Here is a 20,321-nt window from a genome sequence, read left to right on the forward strand (position 1 = left end):
AGGAGAGGAAGGAAGCTGACAGGATATCTCTCTCTCTCTCTCTCTCTATCTCTCTCTCTCTATCTCTCTCTCTCTATCTCTCTCTCTATCTCACTCATTCTCACTCACTTTCTCTCCACCCTAGGTTCATGGCCAATACGAACTCCATGGCCAACACAAATCCATTAAGCAGCCAATAGCAATTGCTCCTTGTGTCAGCTTGCTGTGCACCTATGTTTCAGACATTATACAGAGCCGATATTTCAACAAAGTATACGTTGGCTATAAGGTGCTTTGAGGTTATGAAAGCTGCAAATAATTTATTTCCCCGGGATTATTTTAGGTTGTTTATCTCTAATCTTTCAGTCCCTTCTCGGTGCACCTCTCTGGACTTTTCCAATCTTTCCTTATGGTTCATCCCTGCCATCCTCTGGGATCTATGTTCTGATTTGCTGCCTCCTCTCCAAATACTGCTGAATTTTCTAGAATACTGATCGGAAATGGGCAGAGTAGACCCTGAAGGGTGAGTTCTTTTTGCACCTTAAGCAATCTCTGAAGGACTAAAATATCTTGCAGCCATACTCTGATGTCTGTGGGTATGTCGTTTCTGTATATCCAAGGTCAATTCATAACTGTGTCTGTTTATGTCTATCGGATCAGCAGTCCCTTTTAATTTTCCAATTGCTTCATCATTTCTCCTTATCTCCCCATTAACGATGACGTACAGCTCTCTCCCACCTTCTCACCAAAAGACCGAAAATTAGGAAATAGCAGTTGAAAGAGGCCATTCAGCTCATAAAGTTCCCTCTGCTGTTCCATATCGTCATGGCTGATCTATCTTGATGTCATTTTCCTGCACTGCCCCCTATCCCTTGATGTGGAGGTGCGGGTGTTGGACTGGGGTGGGCAAAGTTAAAAATCACACAACACCAGGTTATTGTCCAACAGGTTTATTTGGAAGTACAAGCTTTCAAAGCTCGGCTCCTTCATAAGGTTGCTAGCTACCTGACGAAGGGGCAGCGCCCCAAAAGCTAGTGCTTCCAAATAAACCTGTTGGATTATAGCCTGGTGTTGTGTGATTTTTTTTTAACCCATACCCATATTCTGAATATTGCCCCATTTTAATAAACATGGATAATAGAGTCAGAGAGATGTACAGCAGAGAAACAGACTCTTTGGTCCAACTCGTCCATGCTGACAAGATGCCCTAAATTAATCTCAACCCATTTGCCAAAACTTGGCCCATATCCCTCTAAACCTTTTCTGTTCATGTACCATCCAGATGCCTTTTTAAATGTTGTAATTGTACCAGCCTCGACCACTTCCTCAGGCAGCTCATTCCATACTCACACCAACCAAATCATACAATATTTTTGCCAAACCACCTTCTCATCAACAGCACTTAGGACTGCCACCAATATTGGCCAGAAACTGAACTGGACCAACTCTATAAATACTGGAGTTAACATTAATGCAAATGTGATTGGCATCCCTGCAACATCCACTCCGTTCCCCCACCCGACGCTCAATAGCAGCAGTGTGTACCATCTACACGATGCACTGCAACAACTCACCAACATTGATCCTCCAATGATACCTTCCAAACCCACAACCAAATCTGCATAAAAATGTTTTTCTTTTCTTATGTTCATTGCATCTCTCATCAATCTGCTTTAAACCTCTGGCCTCCAGTTCTCAACTTTTTCACAAATGTGGGCATTTTCTCCCTATCTTACCCAGGCAGACTTCTCATGATTTTGAAACTTTTGTAAAATCTCTTCAATTTTCTCCATGAGCAAACCCAGCTTCTCCAATAACGCCTCCCTCGAACACATTGTCATAAATGTTCACTGACTCTAAACCATTCAAATTCTTTCCAAGATGGATAGAATTAGACTTTACACTCCAGTTGTGGTCAAAACAGTGTTTTATGAATGTTCCGTTGTACGTTTTTCAGTTTTGTGCTCTGTTCTTCCAATTACATAGCTGCGGATCCAGTACAAGTGTATGTATGTATGTGTGTATATATATATATATATATATATATATATACACACATATATATATAGTGTTCTGCTCTAGCACACGTTTCATTAATGCAACTTCACTGTTACACAATTGGGGACACTGTTTCTAAAGTGCAAATGTTTAAAATTTGTGTTGGTTATAAGGTAATTCCAGTTCTATTAATTTAATGGAGCTGCTATTCAGGATTTTCTTATAACATGGAATTACATGAGGACAGAACTTCTGCGTTATAGCAGAACCAATTTGTCTGTGCTAGGAACAGAGTAGGCTATTTGGCTCTGGAGATTGCTGCCCCTTTCAATAACATCACGGCTTATGTGGTACTACTCCACCTTGCCCCCTACACCCTGATATTTTTTCACCATCTTTTGCTTCTATCACATTTTGAAGGAAAGAGTTCCAAACCCTCATGACCCTCCATGAGAGACCCAACCAATCTTTACAAATCTCTTTCCCGAGGTTCTCTGTTCTCTGCACTAACCAGTGCAATATACTGGCAGCTGTCCCTGCTGCTTCACCACCCGACCATCTCACTGTGCTGTGACTGTATCACAGTTCCTTGGGATTGCTCTCAAATTGCCTCAATTTATGTCCATTTTTAATTTCCTCTCTGATTTATTTGACCACGCGAACCTTTTTCCACGTCAGATATTATGAGGGGGCATAGCTTTAAATTAAGGGGTGGTAGGTATAGGACTGATGTTAGGGGTAGATTCTTTACTCAGCGAGTTGAGAGTTCATGGAATGCCCTGCCAGTAACAGTGGTGGACTCTCCCTCTTTATGGGCATTTAAACAGGCATTGGATTGGCATATGGAGGAAAGTGGGCTAGTGTAGGTTAGGTGGGTTTGGATTGGCGCAATATCGAGGGCCGAAGGGCCTGTACTGCGCTGTATTTTTCTATGTTCTATGTTCTATTTACCTTGAGTTTGCAGTGATTCAGGTCAACCAGTTTTTCTGTGTGCTTGTATTTTATGCGAGACTTATCTCACCTCTCTTTTTATTTAACTCTTGTAGCATAACTGTGATGCAAAACATCACAAACTTTAAAAAGTACTTGGATGAGCACTTAAAGTATCATAACAGGCTCATAGCCTGGAATGTTATGGGAAAGTGGGACTTGCATAGCTAGCAGTATAATACGAAGTGGTACAGACTTGTTGAGCTGAATGGCATCTTTACTGTATGATTTTATGATTGTGCCCTTCTATCTCATTTTCCTTGTGCATCGCTGTTATCACACCAGTGTCACAGTGGGAGGCCATTCAGCCCATTGTGCTAGCAACAGCTCATTAAATGAGCATTGTTAACCCAGCGCCAATCCCCTGCTTTCTCCCCATACCCTTGTGTGTTATTTATAAGCATACAACCATCTACTGCCCTCATAAAAAGTTTTAGAACATAGAGCAATACAGCACAGAACAGGCCCTTCAGCCCTCGATGCTGCGCCGACCTGTGAACTATTCTCAGCTAATCCCCCTACACTATCCCAGAATCATCCATGTGCTTATCTAAGGACTGTTTAAATCTCCCTAATGTGGCTGAGTTGACTACATCAGCAGGTAGGGCATTCCACGCCCTTACCATTCTCTGTGTAAAGAACCTGCCTCTGACATCTGTCTCAAATCTATCACCCCTCAATTTGTAGTTAAGTCCCCTCGCACACGCTGACGTCATCATGCTAGGAAAAAGATTTTCACTGTCTGCCCTATCTAATCCTCTGATCATCCTGTGTGTGTTTGTATTTTGTGCAAAACTCCTCTCGCCTCTCTTTATTTAACTCTTGTAGCATAACCTCTGATGCAAAACATCACTAGGATATTGCCAGGGTTGGAGGGTTTAAGCTATTTGGAGAGGCTGAATAGGCTGGGGCTGTTTTCCTGCAGCATCGGAAGCTGAGGGGCAACCTTGTAGAGATTTGTAAAATCATGAAGGGGCATGGATAGGGTAAATAGACAAGGTCTTTTCCCTGGGGTGGTGGAGTCCAGAACTAGAGGGCATAGGTTTAGGGTGAGAGGGAAAAGATATAAAAAGGACCTAAGGGGCAACGTTTTCCATACGTGTATGGAACGAGCTGCCAGAGGAAGTGGTGGAGGCTGGTACAATTACAGCACAATTAATGACACAAAAGTCGGTGGAGTTGTGGATAGTGAGGAAGGAAGTGGTAGGTTACAGCGGGATATAGATAAGTTGCAGAGCTGGGCGGAAATGTGGCAAATGGAATTCAATGTAGCTAAGTGCGAAGTCGTTCACTTTGGTAGGAATAACAAGATATGGATTACTGGGCTAATGGTAGGCTACTTGGTAGTGTGGATGAGCAGAGGGATCTTGGTGTCCATGTACACAGATCTCTGAAAGTTGCCACCCAGGTAAATACTGCTGTGAGGAAGGCATATGGAGTACTGGGCTTTATTGGCAGAGGAATTGAGTTCCGGAGTCCTGAGGTCATGTTGCAGTTGTATAAGACTCTGGTGCGGCCTCATCTGGAGTATTGTGTGCAGTTTTGGTCGCCATACTATAGGAAGGATGTGGAAGCTTTAGAACGAGTGCAGAGGAGGTTTACCAGGATGTTGCCTGGAATGGTAGGAAAATCTTATGAGGAAAGGCTGAGGCACTTGGGGCTGTTCTCATTGGAGAAGAGAAGGTTTAGGGGAGATCTGATAGAAGTGTATAAGATGATTAGGGGTTTAGATAGGGTAGATACTAAGAACCTTTTACAGCTAATGGAGTCAGGTGTTACTAGGGGACATAGCTTTAAATTAAGGGGTGGTAGGTATAGGACAGATGTTAGGGGTAGATTCTTCACACAGCGGGTTGTGAGTTCATGGAATGCCCTGCCCGTATCAGTGGTGAACTCTCCTTCTTTATGGTCATTTAAGCGGGCATTGGATAGGCATTTGGAAGTTATTGGGCTAGTATAGGTTAGGTAGGATTCGGTCGGCGCAACATCGAGGGCCGAAGGGCCTGTACTGCGCTGTATCCTTCTATGTTCTATGTTCTATTTAAAAAGGCATCTGGATGGATATTTAAATAGGAAGGGTTTGGAGGAATATGGATCCAAATGCTGGCAGGTGGGACTAGATTGGGCTGGACAGGTTGGATCAAAGGATCTGTTTCCATGCTGTACATCTCTATGACTCTATGAATGCCTCTATTAAACCTGTCTCCACCACGTTTCCAGGCAATGCATTCCAGACTTTAACTACTCACAGTATAAAAAATAAATTCTCACATTACCCTTACTGTTTTTTCAAATCATTTTAAATCTATGCCCTCTTGCTCTTTTACATGCAGGAGCAGTTTCTCCCTATCTACTCTATTCTCGTTTTGTGACTCCTGACTTCTGTCTCTCCTCCAGTTCTCCCTTTCTCTGTCGCCTTCTTTTCCTCCCGCCTTGTGTGTGTTTGTCTCTCGGTTATCTGCTGAGCTGGACAGATTTCAGTGCAAATGGGTAACAAATGTTTGGCTCAGCAGGTCCTGCACTCTGAGATGTTTCATAAACACGAACCAGTTTGGTTTGGCTTGGTGTATTTTTGACAGTAGCACGCGGCAGTTATTCAGCGGAATGAAATCAAAATGCTGCAGATATCAGAAAGCTGGAGAACATGCAACAGGACAAGCAGCATCTGAAGGAATGGAGATTTGTGGTTTTTGTTATTAGACATAAAACATTGCTTTGGTTTTTTTTTGCAGTTTAGATTAGACTTACAGTGTGGAAACAGGCCCTTCGGCCCAACAAGTCCACACCAACCCGCCACCCACCCATACCCCTACCTAACACTACATGCAATTTAGCATGGCCAATTCACCTGACCCGCACATCTTTGTGACTGTGGGAGTAAACTGGAGCACCCGGAGGAAACCCACGCAGACACGGGGAGAACATGCAAACTCCACACAGTCAGTCGCCTGAGTCAGGAATTGAACCCAGGTCTCAGGTGCTGTGAGGCAGCAGTGCTAACCACTGTGCCACCGTTCTGGAGCTTATTGGCTTTTGAGCTAGAAAACCAATGAGATTAGAAAAGCAAGCGACAGGCAGGGGAGGGGTCGTCCTAGTGGTATTCCTGATGAAGGGCTTTTTGCCCGAAATGTCGATTTTACTGCTCCTCGGATGCTGCCTGAACTGCTGTGCTTTTCCAGCACCACTAATCCAGAACCTAGTGGTGTTGTCACCAGCTATTAATCCAGTGACCTAGGTAACATCCTGAAGGCTTGCGTTCAAATCCCATTGTGGCAGATGGTGGAATTTGAATTTAGTAAAATCTGAAAGTCTAGAGTTAGAGATTGAATGATGTCCATGGACCTTGTTAATCTTAGGGCAGCTCAGTGGTTAGCACTGCTGCCTCACAGCGCTAGGAACACGTGTTCAATTCCACCCACGGGTGACTGTCTGTGTGGAGTTTGCGCATTTTCCCCATGTCTGCGTGGGTTTCCTCCCACAGTCCAATGATGTGCAGGTTAAGTGGATTGGCCGTGTTAAATTGTCCCATAATGTCCCAGGTTGTGTAGGCTGGGTGGGTTAGCCATGGGAAATGTGAGATTATGGGGATGAGGTTGGGAGTGTGTGGTGGTTCTGGGTGGGATAGTCTTTGGAGGGGCAGTGTGGAGAGGATGGCTGGATGGCCTCCATTCACATTGTAGGGATTCTATGAAAGATTAAGACATCGGCAGTGACAATATTGTAAATAAACAGCAGCTATATCAGAATTTATTCAAAATAAAAACGTGTGGGGATGTGGGTGGAGGCTTTACTTTGGATACAAATCCTTACACAAGCTTCACATTTCCAGTATCTTTGGGTTTTCTTCTGTTTTATATATTCACAGGGTGTGGGCACTGCTGGCTAGGGCAGCATTTATTACCCAGTAATAGATGAGAAACAGCCCCATTACAGTGAGTCTGGAGTCACGTGTAGGCTAGACCAGGTAAGGATGGCAGGTTTTTTCCCTAAAGGACATCAGTGAACCAGATCGGTTCTTACCTCTGAAAAATATCAGTCATGGATTTGTGATCATTACTGCACTCTAGACATTTATTGAATTCAAACTGCACCTTCTGCCATGGCAGGATTATGAACCCACGTCAGGGGACGTCAGCAGGGTTTGACAGTTCAGTAATAATACCATTAGGCCATCACTGCCCCTTATTTCTTATCATTACAAATGGACTTGATCATAGTAACTTTTGTTGAAGAATTCAGGTCTGCCATCAACCAAGAATTTCCAAATGTGATTATTATTAGGCTTTTGGGGGCCACTGGACACCCCAAAGCTTTTCACAGCCAATGAGGTATTTATGTTGGGGTGATGGAGTAATACAGCATGGAAACAGGCCCTTCAACCCAAACTGGTCCATGCTAACCATGATGCCCACTTAGCTAGTTCCAATTGCCTGCATTTGGTCTATATCCCTCCAAACCCTTCCCGTCCACGTACCTATCCAAATGTTTTTTAAATGTTGCTATTGTACCTGCCTCAACCACTTTCTCTGGCAGCCCATTCCACTCTCTCCATGAAGAAGCTCCCCCTCAGGTCCTTAAATCTTTGCCCTGTCACCTTAAACCTATGCCCTTCTGGATTTCAATTCCCCATCTCTGGGAGAAAGAGGATATGCATTAATCCAATCTGTGTCCATCATGAATTTATATGCCTCAATACTTTCATCCCTCATTATCCCACGTTCCAAGGAATAAAGTCCTACCCTGGCCAACCTCTCCCTATAACTCAGGCCTACTGGTCCTGGTGACATCCTCATAAATCATCTTTGCACTTTTTCTAGTTTAGCTATGCCTTTCCTATAATAGACTGACTAAAACTGGACACAATACTCCAAGGGCAGCCTCAGCAACAACTGTAACACAGTGCCCCAACTCCAATACTCAATGCCTCAACTGATGAAGGCTAGCAGACTAAATGCTGCCTTCACTAACCCTGTCTACATGTGATGCTGCTTTCGACGAACTATATACTTGTTATTCTAGGTCCGGTTACTCCTAGATTCAGATATTGGTAATGTGCTCACTGTTATTTTAAGAATGGAAAGATCCCAGAAACAACAGTGGAGTAAATAAAATCAAGAGACTGCATATGCTAGAAATCTGAAATAAAACACCAGAAGCTGGAGAGACTCAGCAGGTCTGGCAGCATCTGTGGAGTGAAAGCAGAATTTAAATTACATTCATTATCTTCACATACCTAGATACAGTGAGAAGTTTTGTTTTGTGTGCAGTATAGGATGATCATGCCATAGATTAAATTAGATTACTTACAGTGTGGAAACAGGCCCTTCAACCCAACAAGTCCACACCGACCCTCCAAAGATCAACCCACCCAGACCCATTCCCCTACATTTACCCCTTCACCTAACATTACAGGCAATTTAACATAGCCAACTCATCTAATCTGCACATCTTTGGATTGTGGGAGGAAACCCACGCAGGCACAGGGAGAATGTGCAAACTCCACACAGACGATTACCTGAGGCAGGAATTGAACCCAGGTCTCTGGCGCTGTGAGGTAGCAGTGCTAAGCACTGTGCCGCCAAACCATGCCCTATAAAGTGTATTAGGCTAATAGAACAGAGCGAGGAATACAATGTTATGCCGGCAGAGAAGGTGCATAAAGAGTGAGATCAACATTAAATTTAAAATTTGAGAGGTCCATTCAGAAGTCTAATAACAAGCGGGGAAGAAGCTGTTCTGAATCTGTTGGACATATGTTTTAGTGTCTTCTTCCTTACGCAAGATGATGGAAGGGAGTATAACGGGTTGGGAGAGGTCTTTGAATATGTTGGCTGCTTTCCTGAGGCAGTGGGAAGTATAGATGGATGGAAGGCTGGTGTGTGATGGGCTGGGCTGGGTTCGCAACTCTCTGTAGTTTCTTATAGTCCTGGGCAGAGCAGCTGCCATACCAAGGCATGATGGATTCAGATTGAATGCTTTATACTGTGCGTCTATAAAAATTGGTAAGACTCTTTCCGGACATGCCAAACTTCCTTATCCTCCAGAGGAAGTAAAGGGGTTGCTGTGCTTTCTTGACCATCACTTCAATATGGGTGGACCAGGACAGATTGTTGGTGAGTGTCACTCCTAGGAACCTCTCAACCCTCCCCACTTCCGCTCCATTGACGTAGAATTCCTTCCACTCTGCCTCCTGAAGTCAATGTCAGCTCTTTAGTTTTTGCTAACATTGAGAGAGAGATCGTTACCTTTACACCATGTGTTGAATCTGATATCATTCTTCTGAAGGGTTGGAAAATTATAATGAATAAAACCAACGACTGCAGTGGTGAGGATCTGACACAAAAATGCAAAGTTCTGGAGTAACTCAGCAGGTTGGCAACATCCATGGAGAGAAAGCAGAGTTAATGTTTTGGGTGCAATGACACTCCTTCAGAAATGCGGCAAGTTTAGAGGGACTCAGGCTCGAATGTGTGGGGAGAACAGAGAAGTGAAGGTGTTCAATGTTACATCAGCAATCCTTAAGAGCTTGGAAAAGGCCACGAGGGAGAGCTCTGGGTGTAGGGGAGTGTTGCAGATGGATGAAAGGATCTGTAGAGTGAAGAGAAGACTCCTGTCCAGCTGAAGGTAGAGTATTGGAGTCAGGTGAGAGGGTCTGTGTGACAGCGACAGAGCTCCTGAATACATGGCAAGATATGGAATTAGTGGGATGAGCTAAGGTAAGAAGGATCCAGAGGGAATTTGGTTCTCTTGAATTTGTGGAGCTTGGCTTCCTTAACCAAAAGGCAGGGAAAAAGTTTCTTGTTAAAGTGCTATATAAGACAAAGAATAGAATTGGGGATGGGGATGGCGAGGGCATGAGGCAGTGCTGATGGAAAGAGAGTTTTTGTAAATGTGGTATGGGGCATGCCAAAAGGGCACTGGAAAGTTGCCAGTCCAATCTCTGGCTAGAATGTTCCTGGTGGTTTCATCTCCAGTTTCTAACCAGTGAAAGACACAGACCCTCCCCTCTCCAATTTGCCTCAAAAAAAATTAAGAATTTATTCAAGAGACTACGGTGATGCATACCTTTCAAATAAAATACTTGAGTTTTTTTTTCTCACAAATGTTCAGGTTATATTTTATGGGAATCAAGTTAAGTACATGATAAGGAAAGGAGTGGAAGGATGGGTGGGATTGGATGATTTTTGGAGGGGAAGCTCTTTGTGTGTAGCATACACACCTGCACAGATGAGTCCTGCCTACTGGTCTGTACCTATACTGTAATGCTGAAGCAACCCAGGTAAAAGGTGGAAGGCTATTCAGCCCCTCGAGGTCCACCATTCAGTTATAGAATCATAGAGTCACACAGCACGGAAACCGAGCCTTCAGTCCAACTTATTTGTATCGAGTAGACATCCTAATCTGACCTGGTCCCATTTATCGGCATTTGGCCCATATTCCTCTGAACCCTTCCTATCCATATACCCATCCAGATGCCTTTTAAATGCTGTAATTGTACCATCCTCCACCACTTCCTCTGGTAGCTCATTCCATACACGTACCACCCTCTGCATGAAAGAATTACTCTCAGGTCTTTTTCAAATCTTTTCCCTCTCACCCTAAACCTATGCCCTTTAATTGGGAACTCCCTCACCCTAGAAAAAAGACCTTGTCTATTCACCCTATCCATGCCCCTCATGATTTTATTAACCTCTATATGATCACCCTCAGCCTCCAACCCTCCAGAGAAAACAGCCTCAGCCTGTTCAGCCTCTCCCTCTAGCTCAAATCTTCCAACCCTGGCAACATCCTTCTATATGGTTTCTGAACCCTTTCAAGTTTAACACCACCCTTCCTGCAGAAGGGCGACCAGAATTGCACACGGTATTCTAAAAGTGGCCTCATTAATGTCCTGGACAGTCGCAACATAACCCTTCAAGATTTGAAGAACACAGTGATAATGGTGCTTTTGGTGATGAAAATCGAAATCTCTGACCCAGAGTATAGTCTGTGCCCCTTGCCACCCTCATTGTGTTGACCTGATGTCCTAAGGCTTCGTGGGGTACCCTGATGATGAGGAGGAGTCCAGCACAAATCCGTTTGACTGCATACCATTGGGTCACTGCCACTTCTGGTGTGCCTGACCTGTTGGTGGGACTGAACATACCCAGCAATGGTTGTGCAAGTACCTGCAAAATTGCCTCAATCATGAATAAAAACAATGGCTACAGGGGTAGGTCAGAGCCTAGGGATACTGCAGCAAGTAGCTCTGTTCCTGACTCCCCAGACCCTGTCCACCAACTTCAAGAAACAAGTCAGGAGTGTGATGGAATTCTCCCCACTTGGTTTGCCAGCATCTGCAGACCTCACTTTCTCCTTGTGATTCATTTAGCTTCATTAGTGTGCCAAGAGAGGTCATTGGATGATTATTTGGATAGAAATGGTGTGCAGGTACATGGGGAAAGGTTAGGAGGTAATGATGCTCAATTGGGGATTCTGTTAGGCACAATGGGCCAAATGGACTCCTTCTATGTCTTAACACTCCTGTGATTTGCTCAATACTGTGCTACAGTGTAATCTTTTGCTTAAGCATTAGAGTACCAGTCACAGAGATTAATTACTAAAAAGTGAGGACTGCAGATGCTGGAGATCAGAGCTGAAAATGTGTTGCTGGTTAAAGCACAGCAGATCAGGCAGCATCCTAGGAACAGGAAATTCGACATTTCGGGCCAGAGCCCTTCATCAGGAACACTCTCCTCATTCCTGATAAAGGGCTCTGGCCCGAAACGTCGAATTTCCTGTTCCTAGGATGCTGCCTGACCTGCTGTGCTTTAACCAGCAACACATTTTCAACAGAGATTAATTAGTCCATTAGAGAATTCAAGAAGCATACCTTTGGCTGGAGAGTTGTAAGAATATGGGACTCACTTGGCTAAGGGAGTAGTTGGAGAGGACAGTGAGTGCCTTTAGTTATTAGATATCCACATGAAGGAGAATGAAATGGATAGGGTGAGCCGAAGCGGGCTGGGAGAAGTTTTGTGTGAAAGATAAATGGCGGAATGGTCTCATTCTGTGCCAAAGGGTTTTGGATGTTTTTTGGCAAATTTCAAAACCATTCATTCATCTTGCTAGTCTCATTGCTGGCTGGTCCACTATGATAGATCCAATGGATATCTAATACTCTACAATAGGGAGTATGTCCCTTTGCAACAGGCCCCTCCCCATCCCTCTAGTTAACAGTGAGGCCCAGCCAGGTCTGTCACACAGTGACACAGGGAGCTGCGCTCAGCCAGCCCACCTCCGTGCGTTTTGGAAGCACTTCCACTTTTAAAGCTCTCATCAAGGGAGCATAACATCCGGTCACTGTCTCTCTGAAGCTTTCTTTGACATCCTGCCATCCTGAAAGGCCCCCTATAAGTACAAGCCTTTTCTGTCCCTGAAACCCCAGCTTCCAGCGGCAATTGTAAACAAAAGAAAACAACAGGGGCCTAGATTTGCCAATGAAACATGGGTGATGTGCGTATGGTCTGGAATACACTGCCTGGGAATGTAGTGGAGACAGGTTCAAATGAGGCATTCAAGAGGGGTATTGGATAGAAGTGATGTGCAGAGACATGGGGACAAAGCAGGAAATTATCATAGAATCCCAACAGTGTGAAAATAGGCCATTTGGCCCAACAAGTCCACACTGGCCATACAAACAGCAACCCACCCAGACCCATTCCCCTATTATTCTACATTTACCTCTAACTAATGCACCTTACCCACACATTCCTATCATCTCCAATTCATGTAAACTGCATATCTTTGGAGTGTGGGAGGAAACCAAAGCAAACCCACACAGACATGGGGAGAATGCGCAAACTCCACACAGAGAGTCGCTTGAGGCTGGAATCGAACCTGGGTCCCTGGCATGGTGAGGCAGCAGTGCTAACCACTGTGCTGCCTAAGGTAATAAATTGATGCAGGAGTGATGGGCTAAATGGTCTTCTGCACCATAATAATTCTCTGAATCTGTGAACTGAGAATGTAATTCACCTCCATGAGTTAAGAAATAGAAAGAAAAGAAGTGAAGTTAAAAACAGTACAACCAGCAAATGATGCATAGTGGTCTGGCTGTTTCTCAATGGTTAGCACTGCTGTCTCACAGTGCCAGGGACCTGTGTTTGATGCCAATCTTGGGTGACTGGCTGTCTGGAGTTTGCACATTCTCCCCGTGTCTGTGTGGGTTTTTTCCAGGTGCTCTGGTTTCCTCCCACAGCCCAAAGATGTGCAGCTTAGGTTGATTGGCCAAGGGAAACTGCCTGTAGTGTTCAGGCGAGGTGGGTTAGCCATAGGAAATGCAGGGCTTCAGGGATTAGGTGGAATGCTCTTCGGAGGGTCAGTGTGGATGCGATGGGCCGAATGGCCTGCTTTCACACTGTAGGGATTCTGTGATTCCCTCTTGCACACCTCAAATTAGAGCTCCTGTGCAATAGAATTTTTAGTTATGATTATTTTTCAATTGCTTTTTCCTGCATCGTTGGACTATACCTTTGGTATGACTTTCTTTGTGTATCTCTCTGTGGATCACAGCATGTCTCTCTTGTCTGGGTTTTGTAATCCTCACTGGCAGATTTTGGGGGTACCCATGCTCCAATGGGGCACTTACTGACTACCCCTCCTCCCCCTCCCCCCGTGAAATTCCCTTGGAGATGGAGCTGGGATGGGAGGTCAGGGTGCACCCTTGGGCCAATCGACATTCACTTCAGCGTAGGGCTGTTCCTATTTAGTACCTTCACAGTCAGCGCCTTCTCCCACCCAGTGGTGGAGATAGCTAGGCAGCTTCCCCTGTGTAGGCTGGTGTCGGCCAAAGCGTGCTGTGGCCCGAAGAGCCGCAACCATCCCCCCATCCAAGGGCAGCCACTCGCTTAAAATTCAACCCCAGCCTCTTGAACCCAAACCTCAACCTCCTTCCCCTCGGACCCCAGCAGTGTCTTCAACATGGCAGCACTGTCAGTAACCATAGCGATAGTCATCACTGCTGGTGCCACAGAGATTCCTCACATTTAATTGGTCAGCAGGCCTTTAACTAGTGCGTGTCTGTGTGTGTGTAATTATATGTATCTGTGTGTGTGCATTTGAGTGTGTATGCATATCTGTTTGAATGGTGAAAATCACACAACACCAGGTTATAGTCCAACTGGTTTATTTGGAAGCGCTAGCTTTCAGAGCACTGCTCCTTCATCAGGTGGTTGTGTGTGTGTGTGTGTGTGTGTTCCTGTTTGTGAGTGAATGTTTATCTGTGTGTTTGTGAATCTGTGGGGAATTATTAACTGCAATGAAAGTTGGACTGTTGAGGAGTTAAAATACGAGGAGAGTTTTGTAATTTGAAAAAAAAAATTGATAGGTGCACATCTTTAGCAATGCAAGTGTTATGGTCCCAGAATGAAATCTGGTGCAATTCTTTTTAACTTCCTCATGGAGCGTGGGTGTTGCTCGCTGAGTCAGCAGTTGCTGCCCATCTTGAGAGGAAGTTTAAGAGTCTAACAGGTTGTAGTGTATCTGCAGTCACGTTTAGATTTAAATTTTTGATTTTATTGCCATGTGTACTCAAGTACAGGAGTACAGTGAAAAGTGTACAATATTGCCACATACCTAAGTACAAGAAACTTAGATGCATCGTATCTAAGAGAAAAACAGAGTTAAAACTTTAACATTACAGATCATCAGAGTATAAAAAAAAGGAATAAAGTTAAAAGTACAACAATCTTTATTGAGTGCCTGCTCAGAATGGGGCCCCAATCTGCTCTCGCTTATCTCGCTCTCTGGGAGATCTCAGCAGCCTGTTCTCGCTGCTGCAGATACTGGGGGAGCTCCCTCACTGCTCGCTCTTCCCACAATGGGCCGCGTTGTCATCACTGCCACCACAGACGCTACCATCTCTGATCTCCTCCTGCTGCCTCAGGACCCGCTCGCAGCCTCCAGCCGCCGAACATGCGCCAGGCTGGGTAAGGACAGCAGATTGCCTTCCTAGTTGGTCACGTGGTTGGCTTTGGGCTATATTTTTAAAAATTTATTTCAGATTTTAAACATTGCCTCTGGTGAAGTTGATGGATAAAATGCTGGGACTTGAACCCATGCCTTCGTATTCGAACATAAAACATTACAGCACAGTAGCTCTTGATATTGCACTGTCCTGTGAAACCAATCTGAAGCCCATCTAACCTACACTATTCCATTCTCATCCGTATGCCTATCCAATGACCACTTAAATGCCCGTAAAGTTAGTGAGTGTACAACTGTTGCAGGCAGTGCATCCCACACTGCTACTACTCTCTGCTTCTGGACTACCCTCTGCTCCCACCTCCTCTTTAGCTTACCTTGATCTTTGTTTGCTTTAATATGACATTCCAGGAGTGAATTTTTTTTTAAAAAAGTGAAGGAATGTGGGCATTGCTGGCTGGGCCCAGCATTTATTGCCCATCCCTAGTTGCCCCTCGAGAAGGTGGGGGGTGAGCTGTCTTCTTGAACCGCTGCAGTCCTTGTGCTATAGGGTGACCCACGATGTCCTTAGAGAGGGAATTCCAGGAGTTTGACCCAGCAACAGCAAAGGAACGGTAATTGATATATTCCTGAGTCAGGATGGTGAGTGGCTTGGAGGTGAACAAGCAGGGGTTGGCGTTCCCATGTACCTGCTGCCCTTGTCCTTCTAGATACAAGTGGTCACGGGTTGGAAAGTAAACACAATGTAAGCACACAAGGCTGCAGAGTAGGTTTTGACAATGAAATAGAAGTTTATTGTCCAAAATAAATAAAAATAAATTAAACCAAACCAAGCAAGCTCCGTAGAGAAATTTCTGTTGCCTATCAAATCCATAGGTTGACTTAACTGTTTTTTCATAGTTCTGCTCCTGTAAGATGAACTCCTTTTGTGTTTGACTCTCCAGGACTTGATTTGCTCAGTTTAAAACAGAATCACCACTTACTGGGACCAACCAAAGGAGGTGCGTGTTACCTTGAAATGATGGACATTGTTACCAGAACTTTGAGGATGACCAGACATTAGGTCTCATTCCTTTGGAATCTTAAACTGTTCATGTCATGAGTCCACATGATATCATTCTAGTCTGGACTTCAGAATAGTAGAAAGTGAGGACTGCAGATGCTGGAAATCAGAGCCGAGAGTGTGGCGTTGGAATGGCACAGCAGGTCAGGCAGCATCCAAGGAGCAGGAGAGCCGACGTTTCAAGCATAAGCCCTTCAACAGGAATGTGACTTAACCCCTTCATCAGGAATCTGCAGCCCTTACTTTGTGCACATAGACAGACAGTTACCCCGAGGGTGGAATCAAAGCTGGGTCCCTTGCGCTTTGAGGCAGCAGTACTGACCACTGATACACCGTGCAAATTCGAAGGGAATGGAGTTTAAAATTGGGCTGGTTTTGTTAAACCGAGGTACAAGTCAGATTGCAGCTGGAACGCTGAACTGTTTTGGGAGTTCCTTATCTAAGGAAGACATACTGGCATTGAAGGCTGTCTAGAGCAGGTGCACTCGGTTGATACCCGGGTATGGAGGGACTGCTTGAAGAGGAGAGATTCAGTAGGTTGGGTCTGTACTCAGTGGAGTTTAGAAGAATGAGAGATGACCTTATTGAAACACACAAGATTCCTTGTGGATTTGCCTGCGTAGATTCGGAAAAGTTGTTCCACCTTGTGGGAGAGTCTCGGAGCTAAGTGCATAACCTCAGAGTAAGGGATTGCACATTCAAGGTAGAAAAGAGGAGCACTGTCTCCTCTCAGAGAATTGTGAATCTGCAGAATTCTTTACCAGGAAGGCTGAATCCTCAAGTATATTCATGGCTGAGATAAGAAGAGACTTTAAATCAGTAACGGAATCAAGGACGAGAAGGAAAAGGCAGAAAAGTGGATTTGAGGATTATCAGATCAGCCATGATCTCATTGAATGGCAGTGTAGACTTGATGGGCTGAATGGTCTCCAGCTGATACCTTTTAGGTCTTATGCTGGGTGTTATTTAAGGCACTGCTCAGTATTAACCATTTCTCACTCTTACACCCCAATACAGCATGCACGTGGCTTTGTGAGTCAGTCTGTCTCTGTTGGAGACTCGTGTGTCATCTCTTCGCTAGATGGCTGTTAACGTGCTTGCTCGTGGGATCAGTCTGTGGGTGTGGTTTCTTTGTGGGTGAGGGGGACGGAAAAAGCTCCTCTGTGGGTATGGCTATGTGCGTCATCTTGCTTGATTGAGAGTATGCTTTTTGTGTTCCTGTGTGAATATATGTGTCTGTGTGTCTATCTGCTTTTGTGTCTGTTATTTGCATATGTGTGTGTCTCTTTGCATTAATGTAGATTTGTCTCTGTGCGTTGGTCTCTTATGCCTTTATCTATTGTGAATATATCTGTACACCTGCATTTGTGTGTGGCTTTTTGTGTGTATGTGTGTATCCATATATCTGTGGGTCTGTGTACCTACATGATTGTGTGTGTGTGGGTGTGCATGTGTGTGTACACGTGTGCACGTGTGCTTGCACGTGTGAGCGTGTCTCCAGGTGTGAGTATGTATGTGTGTGTGTCTGAGTGTGAGTGTGTATATGTGTGTGTTCATGTGTCTGGGTGTATACGTTCTCACTCCTTCCCTGTCAGAAACCCTGGGAAAGATTGTGTTGGATAACCGATGTTTGAGTGAGGAGTTTTGATTACAGTATGGTGAGGTCACAGCCTCAGACACAATAACTGGTTTAAATAAGTCACAATCTGTTTCTTTTGTCACTCAGTTGCCCTGGGGGTTTGGACTTTTTGTTCCCTGAGTAGAACTGGGTCTTGGTTCATGTAGCAGGAATCCTGCTGTAATTAGAGAATAAACGCTGTTGTACATTATAACCAGAATCAGCCACTACCCAGTAGGTCAGGCTATTGATTAAAACTAGGTTAAAGCTCTGTTCAACCATGTCAGCTCTTTATTCCTAGACCCAGAAGCAGTCAGGAGGTCAGGCTATTGATGAAAACTAGGCCGTACCAGGCACACTGCTACAGTAACTTGAGTCAAGCATAAATAACACGAGAGCTCAAACACTCTGTGGCTTTGTAATAACAATATAATATACTCATGGCATTCCAGTATATAATCTTGGGATTATATTTCTCTTTAATTCTCTTCCCTGAGGCTCATTGCAATCCAAGCCAAAAAGCAAAACAAAGAAAGAGCTCACATTTTTGCAACACCTTTTTGTGATTTCAAGAGTCCAAAAAGACTCTTTAAAACCATGAGCTATCTTTATTTAGAGATGTTGTAATTTAGGAAAAATGATAGCCGTTGTGAACACAGTGATGAATCACAAAAATGGGATAATGATCAGGTAATTTGTGTTTTTATCAAAGTTGGTTGGAAGATCAATATTGATTGTGAAGGGAGAACTTTCTTTGAAATTCTATCGTGAAATGAGATGCTCATCTGTCTCCTTTGAAATGAGTGACTTACGCGCAGCCGTCCAAACCCTCTGCTCCAATCCCAACCACACCATCAAGCCAGCAGATAAAGGGGGCGCAGTGGTAGTCTGGCGCACTGACCTCTACACCGCTGAAGCCAAACTCCAACTCGAGGACACCTCTTCCTACTGCCCCCTCGACCATGACCCCACCCTCCATCACCAAACCATCATCTCCACACAGAACCTCATCACCTCAGGAGATCTCCCACCCACAGCTTCCAACCTCATAGTCCGGGAACCCGGCACTGCCCGGTTCTGCCTCCTTCCCAAGATCTACAAGCCTGACCACCCTGGCCGACCCATTGTCTCAGCATGCTCCTGCCCCACTGAACTCACCTCTACATACCTCGACACTGTCCTATCCCCCCTAGTCCAGGAACTCCCCTCATACGTTCAAGACACCACCCATGCCCTACCTGCCTATTTTCTTTTCCACCTATCCACTCCACCCTCCTCCCTGACCTATCACCTTCATCTAATAAAAAATGAGGTCTGCAGATGCTGGAGATCACAGCTGAAAATGTGTTGCTGGTCAAAGCACAGCAGGCCAGGCAGCATCTCAGGAATAGAGAATTCGACGTTTCGAGCATAAGCCCTTCATGAAGGGCTTATGCTCGAAACGTCGAATTCTCTATTCCTGAGATGCTGCCTGGCCTGCTGTGCTTTGACCAGCAACACATTTTCAGCTATCACCTTCATCCCCTCCCCCACTCACCTATTGTACTCTATGCTACTCTCTCCCCACCCCCGCCCTCCTCTAGCTTATCTCTCCACGCTTCAGGCTCTCTGCCTTTATTCCTGATGAAGGGATTTTGCTGCTCCTCGGATGCTGCCTGAACTGCTGTGCTCTTCCAGCACCACTGATCCAAAAAAAGACTAACTCAACCAGTTCAAAAGGATATTTAAGAGTAACCACGTCGCTGTGGGTCTGAAGTCACATTTAGATGAGACAAGGTAAGTGCGGGGGATTTCTTTGCTGAATAAGTGAACCACATTTTTTTTTAAAAAATCAACTGAAAATGGTTGCATGGTCACTGAAACTAGCCTTTTTTCAATTCTAGATTGATTACTTGTAAGTAAAGCTCCAACCATGAGTTTGGAACCCACAAGCCTGATCTTCCAAATTAAAGTGTCCGCACCAATACACTACTATCTCCCCAACTCTGCTTTCATGCTTTGAGCCTGGGATCTTTACACTGATGCAAAAGGGCAGGTTGGACTTTGTTTTAACATGTTATCTGAAAATCAGCATCTCTGCCAATGCAGCACTGCAGCACATGGGCAGCATGTGCGTGGATTTTGTGTTCAGCTACGTGATTGGGCACTTGAACCCAACTTTTTGTCGGAAGAGGGAATGTTACCCATCAAATCCAGATTTGGATCACTTGGTTTTCACATGCCAGATTCTGGAGGAGAGCAGGGGAATTGGAGCAGAGGTATTCCGTCCTATTGACTTGGTCCCATTACGAGGCAGACAGCGGGATGAGAAATAGGAAAATCTTCTGTCATTCGGCAGCATTCCTCGGAATCTCCCAGACCTCCCTGGGGATTATGCTCGCTGTTCACTGCTTCTACAGGCGGCAGCTGTTTTCCCAGCTGGAAGTACAAACATACGAAATAACAACAGAACTAGGCTGAAACCAAAAGAGAAAATGCTGGAAAATCTCAGTAGGTCTGGCAGCATCTGTAAGGAGAGAAAAGAGCTGACGTTTCGAGTCTAACTGACCCTTTGTCAAAGCTAAAAAAAAGGAGAGAAATAGGGAGGTATTTGTACTAGGCTGAGAGAAGGTGAGTCATGGCTCCAGAAGCAAAGGTAGCAATAAAGAGGTGATAATGTCAGTGCATAGAGAGATTATAGGGAGATTAGGAGCTGTGAATGACCACCTC

At 44.8% G+C, this 20,321-nt stretch overlaps 1 protein-coding gene across 1 annotated transcript in view; it reads left to right on the forward strand.

Annotated features, from left to right (window-relative positions):
- Window positions 1–20,321, forward strand: part of nrip1a (nuclear receptor interacting protein 1a) — a 184,486-nt gene that overhangs the window by 116,459 nt on the left and 47,706 nt on the right. The window lies entirely within an intron of this gene.

Source organism: Hemiscyllium ocellatum, chromosome 12 (genome assembly GCF_020745735.1).
Source record: "Hemiscyllium ocellatum isolate sHemOce1 chromosome 12, sHemOce1.pat.X.cur, whole genome shotgun sequence".
NCBI classification, from domain to species: domain Eukaryota; kingdom Metazoa; phylum Chordata; class Chondrichthyes; order Orectolobiformes; family Hemiscylliidae; genus Hemiscyllium; species Hemiscyllium ocellatum.